Source organism: Semicossyphus pulcher, unplaced genomic scaffold, assembly GCF_022749685.1.
Source record: "Semicossyphus pulcher isolate SPU_LCO1_2020_fin unplaced genomic scaffold, fSemPul1.0.p SCAF_5, whole genome shotgun sequence".
Taxonomy (NCBI): Eukaryota; Metazoa; Chordata; class Actinopteri; order Labriformes; family Labridae; genus Semicossyphus; species Semicossyphus pulcher.
Window position 1 is genome coordinate 32699175 of NW_027211726.1, and position 10348 is coordinate 32709522.

Genomic DNA, 10348 nt, shown 5'->3' on the forward strand with positions numbered 1-10348 from the left:
ATAACTTAGAACAAATGACATTTTATTTGTGCATCAATTTAGTTTTGATGAGTTTTTATAAAGAGGTCTAATTTAAGGATCATATAGTTTCACTTTTTAACAGTCATATTGAAACGCTCTTTACCACAGAGGGAGTTATAGAGATAGAGCTTGCAGTGTGTTCCTCATGATGGATCACATGATGGGCTACATGCAATTTAGCATTCAGCTCCTTTAATCAGGTATGAATCCTAGTATGAAGTCCCATTTAGAGCACAGGTAATCCTTACAAGTCAGTATCTGGATCAGGTTGATCCAAACCAGTTTTCTTTGAACAACCGGGATAAAAGTAAGATGGATTACCTGATCCATGATGATGAAAAGAGGATTTCCAAATGAAATGAAACCTTTTGAACAACCTGGGAGCGGATTGGAGGAGAAGAGTCGCAGTTATGTGACACTCAATCAAACTTTTGCCTCAACTTTGTGTCTCTTTAGATTTGACATGAGATTTTTATATTTCTGCTGTTTGCCAGAAAATTTAATGTCAGAATCAACACAATTATAATGTAAGGTGCAGCTCTGTTTCCACTGAACTCTTGTGTAGCTGCACAGGTCCACCTGAGTGTGTGTGTGTGTGTGTGTGTGTGTGTGTGTGTGTGTGTGTGCGCGTTTGTGTTGCAGCTGACTTGTGGGCAGCGTTAGGCGGGAGGACAGAGTACCAGACCTCAGAGAGACTGGAGAGTCAGACCCTGACTCACCCTCCTCGTCTGTTTGGATGCTCCAACAAGACGGGCAGGTTCATCGTAAGTATCTGGTCCAGATGATTAAAACCTCCTCAGTAACAAGAATCATTTCAAACACATTCCTTCAAACACTTCAGTAAGCTGTTATCTTCCTCATGAGGCTGAATGAGTCCTCTTCAGTGTGTTGTTTCTCAGACATCGATGATGCGCAGATGATGAAAAGAACTTCCGTTGACACCGACTTGTTTGTATATAAGCACAGATTCATTACAAAGAATCAGCATCAGTCAGGCTTCATGAATACCTGGGAGATCACCTCGGCCAAATAGTGTCTCCCCGAAACACAGTCCAACATGCACTTATATATGTTCCAGGTGTGTTTATGTTTCTCTTACCATGTGTTTCACATGAGGACGAAACCCCTTTTCTTTCCCCCAAAAGGCTCCTATTTCATCAACATTAGACGGGGTCCTCTTCTCAGTGACATGTTTTCATAGTATCCTATACCTCGTTTTAGACAGGGCATATGGCATTAGTTTTACTACTCCTGCACAACAACTTTCCAGAGTCACTTGTAAGCAACTCACATCTCAGGTCAGGTACTACATATTTCCCCCCTTCGAGACGACACAGTCTCGAAAAAGAGAAAATGACGCACTCAGAATGTTTATGACATTCCTCCCGTCCATGCTTGCTACAGCATAACTTTAGCAATAACTTTGAAGTGTGAGAGCGTAAAACCTATCTGGCAGCCATCTCTTCTGTCATATCCATCAAACAATCCAGACAGGAAGATTCTCCCACGGTCCCTCTGCCCCAGGCAACCACATATAGTACTTCAAGTCACTTGAAACGGAGAGTTCTAAAACTTTGTATATTAACAAATTGTATGCAAATGTTTGTGGGAACCTCAGAAATAAAAATGAGAAACTGTCCAGAGTGAGGCTGGTCGACCCATCGCACCTTCCTGTGGACCTTTCCCTACCGAACACCTCTATCCCTAAACACTGGAGAACAAAAAGAGAACACCTGAGGTCCCAATGTATTTGCATTATAATAGAAAACATGATTCTCAAAGCAATCAAAGTAAAGAAACCCCATACCTTTCACTCCTCATACGCCCCTGTTATAAACCCTTAAATGTTACTCATGCAGTTATAGCCAACTCAAAAACTAAACCCAAGCATTATATGTTACTCGGATTGTCACTAACATAAATGTCCGATTTTCATTTCGCGTGCACTAGTGTATAATAAAAAGTACAAAGTATCCATCAATATCACAGATTACAATATAATAAAACATCCAATACTGTAAAAATGTGGAGAAAAACATGTTAACATATCAGACTGTTGCTCCTCAGCAACATCAGCTTCTCGTGTAATGTACTCTCAATGTCATATTTAAATCAGGGTGTGTTGTTGTTGTAGTCCTTGTTCAGGGTCCTCTGTCCATTTTCACTGTCCATGTTTGAATGTTTGAGTCCATTCAGGCTGTGAGGATCTCTGGACAAGCAGTCACCCTCACATTGATCTCCCACATGTTGTCCTGGGAAGAAAGAAAATACCAGCCAGTATCTTGCAAAAACATCAAATGCAGTATATTGTAATTCATTTTCACATGATTCCATTTCCCCCCTTTACCCACACTGATCCCCATACATCAAACACTCAACAACAAAAAGTTATAAGATAACATCAAAAATAAATGTCGAGATTATAATAAAGTCAGATATTCAAAATGGATATTTCTCAACCATCTCGCCTTCTATCGCCGCTTCCTCCTCATCTTCACTCGGCTCATCCCTACGTAGTAGCGGCATCTGAGCGTTATCTCCTGGCATCACAACACAACCTCATCAGTATCACAGCCTTTGCAAAAGTTAACATCAGCGTACAAAAACAAAACATCACACACAGTGATAGAATTACTGCCACCATAATCTGAACCAATATAGCTCCCATTGGTCCTAATTTGTCTTGCAACCAAGCATTAGCGGACCATCCAGCTCCTTCCGATGGGCCAAACGCATCCCTAATGAGGCGCAACGCATCGATGACGCTAGTTATGTTGTCAGAGCGATCAGGAATCAAAGTGTAACAGGCATCTCCAGTCAGGTTTAAAGCTACACATAGGCCACCTTGTTTGGCCAAAATATAATCAAGAGCCATGTCATGTTTCAGCAACGTCAATCTGTGACTCTTCTGTGTATTTGACAAATATTCAAAACCTCTTATAGTCTCATTTGCAAAACCCTGTAGGGTGTAAGTAATATTATCAATATGATCCGCCAAGAATGTTACACCATACCACGGAAACAATCCTATACCCCATTTAGACCTGTGTGTTGGCAGATTTTAACAATGCGGTTTTTCAACACACCATTCATTTTTTCACAAACACCTTGGCTTAGCGGATGGTAAACGGCTCCTAGTCGCTGTTTAATTCCCAATTTTTGTAAAATCAATTTCACCGTTTTATCCAAACTCTTTTCCATTATCTGAGGATCTACGATCTGGGAGTCCCCATCTGCTTATAACCTCACGACACAAAAACTTGGCAACAGACTGAGCGTCTTTCCTCCTGGTTGGACATGCTTCAGGCCATCGTGAAAATCTGTCCACTACAACTAGCATGTATCTTTTGCCTCCAACTGGTTTTATCATGTCAACAAAATCCATGACCAATTCACGCACGGGACCTGTCGGAGTTGGAATGTAACCAGGAGGAACTGTCACACCCCTCCGAACATTATTTTTTAGACAGATTGTACACCTGCCTATGACATGATCAATTTGTTCAAGCAAGTACGGTGCCCAAAAACCATACTCCTTCGTGATCTTTCTCCTAACTTCCCCCCTCGCAACATGAGCTAACCCATGTGCTTCTTGAACCATCAGACCTAGCAGGTCTGGGGGTGCCACCATCAGTCCCTCATGATTCCACCACAGACCGGTAGAATCTTGAGTGGCACCTCGGTCTCGCCATAACTGTTTGTCCATCGCAGAAGCAGCTTCTTGCACTGAGACCACATCTCTGAATGTAATTTTATCTTCCAAGTCCACCTCATGGGTGACCAGAAGAACCTTGCCCACTCTGTCTGCTCCTGTAACTGCTTTTGCAGCCTCGTCAGCCGCTTTGTTACCTTGTGTAACATGATGCTGTATAGGAGAACCATCCGTTTTCTTAAACCCTTGATTTTTCCACCAACTGTATTTGATTAAGTTTTCTAAGCGTCTCCTGGTCCTGCTCTCTCTGAACCTGCTCCTTTTTCCGATATAGCTCAGCTTGATGAGCTATATGGTCTGTGTAAACACCTTTTGTCATGTTTCCCAGGCCAACCACCTCTGCCAGTTTACTCCTCACTGGCAGGGGCAGCCCTTTCTGTAACTTAACTCGCAAAATGGATTGTTCCATTCAGTTTAGATCTGGGTCATTTCCTGTGACATTTCTCCACACCTGATGAACCCTCCACACATAAGCCCTTGGATTTTCCTGTAGTCCCAATGGCTCAATGACAATATTATCAGGGTGTACATTTGTTGGGAATGTATCTTTAAGTGCTCCCCACATTCGACCTCTACTTACAGAAAACAACTCTGGATCATTTACTGCCGTCGCCACGTATCGATTTAGTCCTGCTTTCTGCAGGATTTCGTGCATAGCTGGGACCCCAAGGAGATCAGCCAAAAGTCTCTTGATATCTCCCATGGCAGGCTGCGTCCCACCAAAACCTCTTCCAACTTTGCAATCCAAGGATGTGCTCCATCTTGAAGAATAGGTAACTTTTCAAGTATGTTTGACATATCTGTATTCTGCCATGGCTTGTACTCCAGATTCTGTCCCCGTATAATCACTGGACACTGCTTTTCAGGTCCCTTGTCCTTTCTTTGGCATAATATATACCCCGAAGATCCTGACTTTTTAGGCTTCCTCTTCCGTATATCTTTCCTTGCCTTCTCCAGATCCTGTAATTGATCTTCCAATTCTTTTCGACCTTCTAGACTGTTAGCTTCATCCAACTCCAAAAGGCATCTGTCTATTGCTTTCTCAATCTCCCTTAAGCTCCGCCTTTCCTCTTCTCCCCGGGCACTAGATGCTGATGGAAAAGAACTTGAAAGACACTCGAGCTCCAAATCTCCATCACTATCTCTGTTTTCACTATCATCAGTGCTGTCTCTTTCTGGACTCAATTTCCTCAATGATTTCTCTCCTCTCCTCTCCGCTTTAGCTAACATCCGTCTGACCACTGGGTCATATCCACCAGCGGCCCCTTCTGAGTCACTCTGACTGTCGCCTCCCACTTGCATCCGTCTATCTCTCTGACCGCCCGAGCTGCCCAAACTTCTCTTTTCCCTCTTACTTTTGGAGCTAGGGTACATTTTTATGGTTGTTTTAGCCTTTCCCGTCTCTATTATTCGCTCCTCATCATCTTGGATGTAATAATTGCCCTTATGGCTAATCACTGGGAGCTGGGGATAAACATCAGTAAACTTCACCTCCTCCTCATAAGGTGGAGGCTTCTTTACTGGGGCTGTATGTGAGAAGGGTGCATTAACCTTCGCCATTAGCTTTTCTGTTTCCTTTACACTCTTTTCTATTTCTTTTGCACTTCTTTCCCTCCTTTCTTTTGCAGCTTCTAACATTTTCTGTCCCTCATTTTCAAACAACTTCAGAATGCCAAGCTCTATCCGTCTCTTTTCCTTACGTCTCTGTCCCTTTTTACCTTTCTTTTGTCCTGCGTTATATGTGGACACAAGCACCTGCATTGTTTTAATTACATCTGGGTTAAGAGTCCCTTCCACTGGCCAAGGTTGATCGACGTCAGGCCAACGCTTCTTCCATTTTTCCGACATCTCTGCGATACCTTTAACAAGGGGATTATTCTTCTGCACCACATCAACGGGGGTAATTGCTTTAGAAGCTTTAATGTCCATCTTTGACATTGTAGCGACTCCCTTATATCCTCTTATTGTAAATCAAAACAAATCAGTTAAAAGGCTATTTATGAAGCACCGAATTTTCACAATCAATCAAGAAATGTGTTAGACAGGACAGGTACAATTAAATGCAATTGTTGTTAATATTTGACTACTATAATTAAATATCTTTTAAATGAGCGTTTATGTAGGAAGTAATGGGTTACATGTCTTTGGACTCCTGCATTTCGCCCATGTCCCTTATGGGACTATATAAATAACAAGTTAAAAATAATAAAAACAAATGATAAGGAGGAAATCTCCATAAGCTTACACTGGCATGAAAGAGTAGCCAGAACACTTGTTCTGAATAACTTGTGCACGTTTGAGTCTTGAGAATATATCACTTTTATGTTCTCTGTATGATCTTAGATCTGCTCCTCTTGTACTCCTCTTGAGGTGTCAGAGTCTAACATGTATGCTTTAAGTTTTACTGCCATGTTGGCCTCTGATGCTCTTAGTCGAGTGTCTTGAGAATTACTGCAGTTGAGTTTTTAACGATCCTATTCTTGATTTATAACCTGTTTTCCCTCAGTTACACTGACTGTATGTCAGCCTTTAACATTATAGCCAGCAAGCTTTATGTACTGTAGCCTTTGCTCTCTTGGTCTTTTTCTTTAGATTTATTATATGTGTGCGTTTAAGTTTGAACATTGTAAACTCACTGTGTAGCTTATAGCTCACAACTTATAATATGAGTTTATTAATTAATGGATTATTATCTAATTTCTTAACTCGAGAAAATAGAAGGATGTTTGATTACATATTATTTTGGAGTATTACTCGATTATGTTGACTTTTTATTAACACAATTTATTGGTGAATTGTGAATTGCAAGGAATTATTTTAACCTTGACTTTTGATCAATGATTTGTGCTACTATTCTCCTTCTAGTAGTTACTTCAGTCTCTTCATCAATCTGCATGGTGGATTTTTCTGTCAATGTACTTTAATGTACTCATGTAACCATGTCATATATCCATTTGTTGGACTTTTGACTATGTATTGTTAAACATTTATCATGTATGCTTACATTTATTGAGTTGTCAGAGAACTTCTCTTTGAGTCCTTATTTGTGGGTCGGAGAGTTGTTGAAGCTGGTCTTGTCTGTGAACAGATTTATGATTGGCTCCCTGGCCGCAGCTGGCCCATGTGGGGTAGGGCTCTGGTTGACCAATGGTTATAGGTAGGCTGGAAAAATGTCCCTCACCTCACGTGGACAGCCGCGTGCACCTCACCTCACGTGAACGGGCCTCGTGAACTTGCAGGTGCAGGAGCTGGGAAATTCCAGCTTTTGCGCAGAGGCCTATATAAAGGCAAATGTCCGGAGATCGGGGCTCACTCTCCGCTCCACTCTCCTCAGGACATGCCTACCCGTCTCTCAGAGATTCTCCGTTCGCAGGAAGAGGTAAAGCAGATAGCCTGAAAAACTTTAAATCTGACTCTTGTCCGTTTGTGACTTGAACTTCTGGCGTAATTTAGATTTGAAGCAAGACTTTGACAACTGTTGGGCCTGCCATAACGGGGATGCTCGTAGGCTCCTGGCGACAATACGCCTATTGAGGGTTTGCATGGTATCTCTTGGTAGACAAACCTAAACAGGACTCGAGGTTTTGTGAATAATCAATGCCCGCCAGAGACTCCCAAATTTAGCTGATAGATAGAGAGAATGTAATTTAAGGTTTCTTAAATCGCATCCAAATTGTCCAACTCCTAAATGATCAGCCTTATTTAAAGGCATCTGAAAACAGAACCAGACCAGTTTAACTTTTTATTTTCTTTTTCTTTTTTATTATTTGTGTCATTTATAACTGAGTGAACAAATAAAGGCATGTAAAACTTAAAGAAATCCTTTGGAGGGAGTTTTGTTCCGGAGTGAGTGGTATTAAATCAAAAGTGAGAAAGGTTTTCTTCAAAGGACTCCGTTACGCCCCCGAGGTAAGCTCACGAGATTCACACTACGGCGACATTACTGATTTATAGACACACACACACACAGGGCAGAAGCACCTTTAGAGGGCCCCTTCTTGAGCTATGTTAGGCATCTCTGTTGTTTGAGGCCTTCATAGCTGTTAGGATTTAAATCATACAGGGGTCCCACTAACAGGGCTCTCATACGGAGAAAGATCAAATCTTATGGGTGTTTAGGCCAGTGAATAAAGTCAGATAAGGGGGCTTTTTTTCCTTCAGCCCCCTCCCCTTCCCGCGTCTCTCCCTTTTGTATTTTTGCCTTAAGTCAGGGACGAGGCCTTAGGGTGGGAGAAAGACGTGTAGGGGTTTCACGGTAGGGACCGGACCAAGGGACAGAGAAACTAGCCGTATTTTTCCCTGAGGGCTAAGGGCCCGCTAGCATAGTCCCAGTAGTGATCCGTGAGCACTACGGCGACAGATTAATGAACGTGTCGTCGCCGACGGGAAAGCCTCAGTTTTTGTGACGCTTCTGAGGGCGTCCTGCTTTTAGAAGGAGAAGAAAAAATAGGAACAATTTTTTCTTAAAACCCCCCTTCCCCTTCCCTATTTAGATATTAGAACATGCTTCAAATGCAAATTAAATCAAGATAAATTTGTAAACCTCAAAGAAGACCAAAGACTTATTGATCACTTGTTTATCACCCAATGCTCTAATCGCACTCATTCATCTCAAAATGATCAAATCATTTCAATGTTCAAACTCGAAGTAGCTCAGGTCAAACTAAATCATGCTCAGACAATGAAACCAACATCCGCAACTCTCAACAGTATTTAGACCAAATCCGCCTTTCCACAATAATCAATTAAATCAATGAAACTTCCTTTAATTAATTCATGTTGTAGTCGATCAGTTCGTTACCAAGTTTCCCCTCTAGATGATTGCAATGTGTAATATTCCCATGTGTGACCTCAGGCTGAGAAATGATCTTTTCTGCATTAACATCAAAGTAAAAAGAAAACACAATGGGCCTATATGCAAACACACGCTAAATATGTATCAACTATATTGACTATAAATGAGTATATACGCATATAGATAACTGCAGACTCTTGTTAAAAGAGCTTGTGGATAAAATCGCACTAGCCTTGATCAAGCTGGATGCAGGATCCGCGCGCGCTATCATCCACAAGCTCGATCAGCTGTGCTCTCGTCTGCCCTTTGGAGGATCCAAATTCAGACACGTTCCATCCTCAGCTCTCATTCGTCATAATTAAACAGAGGAAGAACAAGAGAAAACAAAACAAGAGTTTAGTGTTTATGATCCATCTAGATTCTTAAAAACAATGCAATCATGGATTCAGTGTAGTTTACACACATTTTCTGCCAACATTTAAGTTGGTCAAATTTATCACAACGGGTGTCCTCCCACAAGAGTTACTCTTTAAACAGCAACTTCTAACAGGCATACATTTATCTTACTTTTCTCAAAACCAAATTCCTTACTTTTCACTTGCATGTCTTCTAAATCTATCATACTTATTTTATTATACAAAGGATTGCCAATTTATGAATCCAAAAAGCAAATATTTTAGTCGGTTTTCAAATCTAATAACGCCTTAAATCTTATTCCTGTTCCTCCTTTTCGCTCTCTCCCAAAGAGAGAAGGGGAGGGGGAGCTCACACTCTCCGTCTCAGAAAAAGCACGCTTATTGGTGTTTTAAATGACGTATCACCCCTTGCTCCGCCTCTCAAAATGTTAGCAAGGACTTCCAGTTTATACTGACCATCGGAGGGTGAACATCCAGCCCAGACTCCCCTCAGAGTCAAATCAAACAGAGTCAAAGATAAAGCACGCACACAAAGGCCCACGCAGTATCCTCTCAAATCAACAAGCAAAACAAGTTTATCCTCTTGTAAACTAAACCTGTCTTCTCCTTCATTTTGAATAAGGCTCTATGCTCTTCAAACAGACACATTCTTCTCAAAATGCAGTCACACACACACACACACACACACACACACAGGCAGAAAGAAAGAGAGAGAGAGAGAGAGAGAGTGACCAATCAATCAATCTGCTAATCCTATCAGGATTTGTTTCCCAGCTCTGATGGACTTTATCAGGAGATTTTCTTTTCCCTTTTTCTTTGTCTTTTCACTTTTTACACATGCTTGTGTGAACAGAATGTCCTCGCTGGTCCTCCACTCCTCCTTCGACTCAGCAAAGGCTCATATATTTTATCAGATGTATAAACGTCCTCTATTAGGCTCAAAGGTTTTTATCACTGAAGAGGCAAAAAATGTCTCTCCTTATTAGTTACTTCATCTCCTTTAACCCATCAATAACTTATATATGACTACTTGATATGAGAAGCAATCTATTCTATTTATCAATTACACATAAGCAAATACATTACACAGCCTTCTTCTCCCAACTTAAACAATGACATGCCACAGCTCACACACACACATAGGCAGCATACACAGACTAAAAACACTGTGAAGCACACACACACACACACACACACACACACACACACACATAGACTCAAGACAGCCGGCAAAACAAAAAACCCTCAAACTGTCTTCCAAAAACACCAAAAGCACTTAATCCTAAAATGTATAGTCGACTCTTTCACAAATTTCCTCTAGACGTCATTTAACTCATTACTTCACAATGTGTGCTGACTGCACGCTCGGCCCGCTCAGCCTTTCCTTTCTTCTCTTTCTCAACT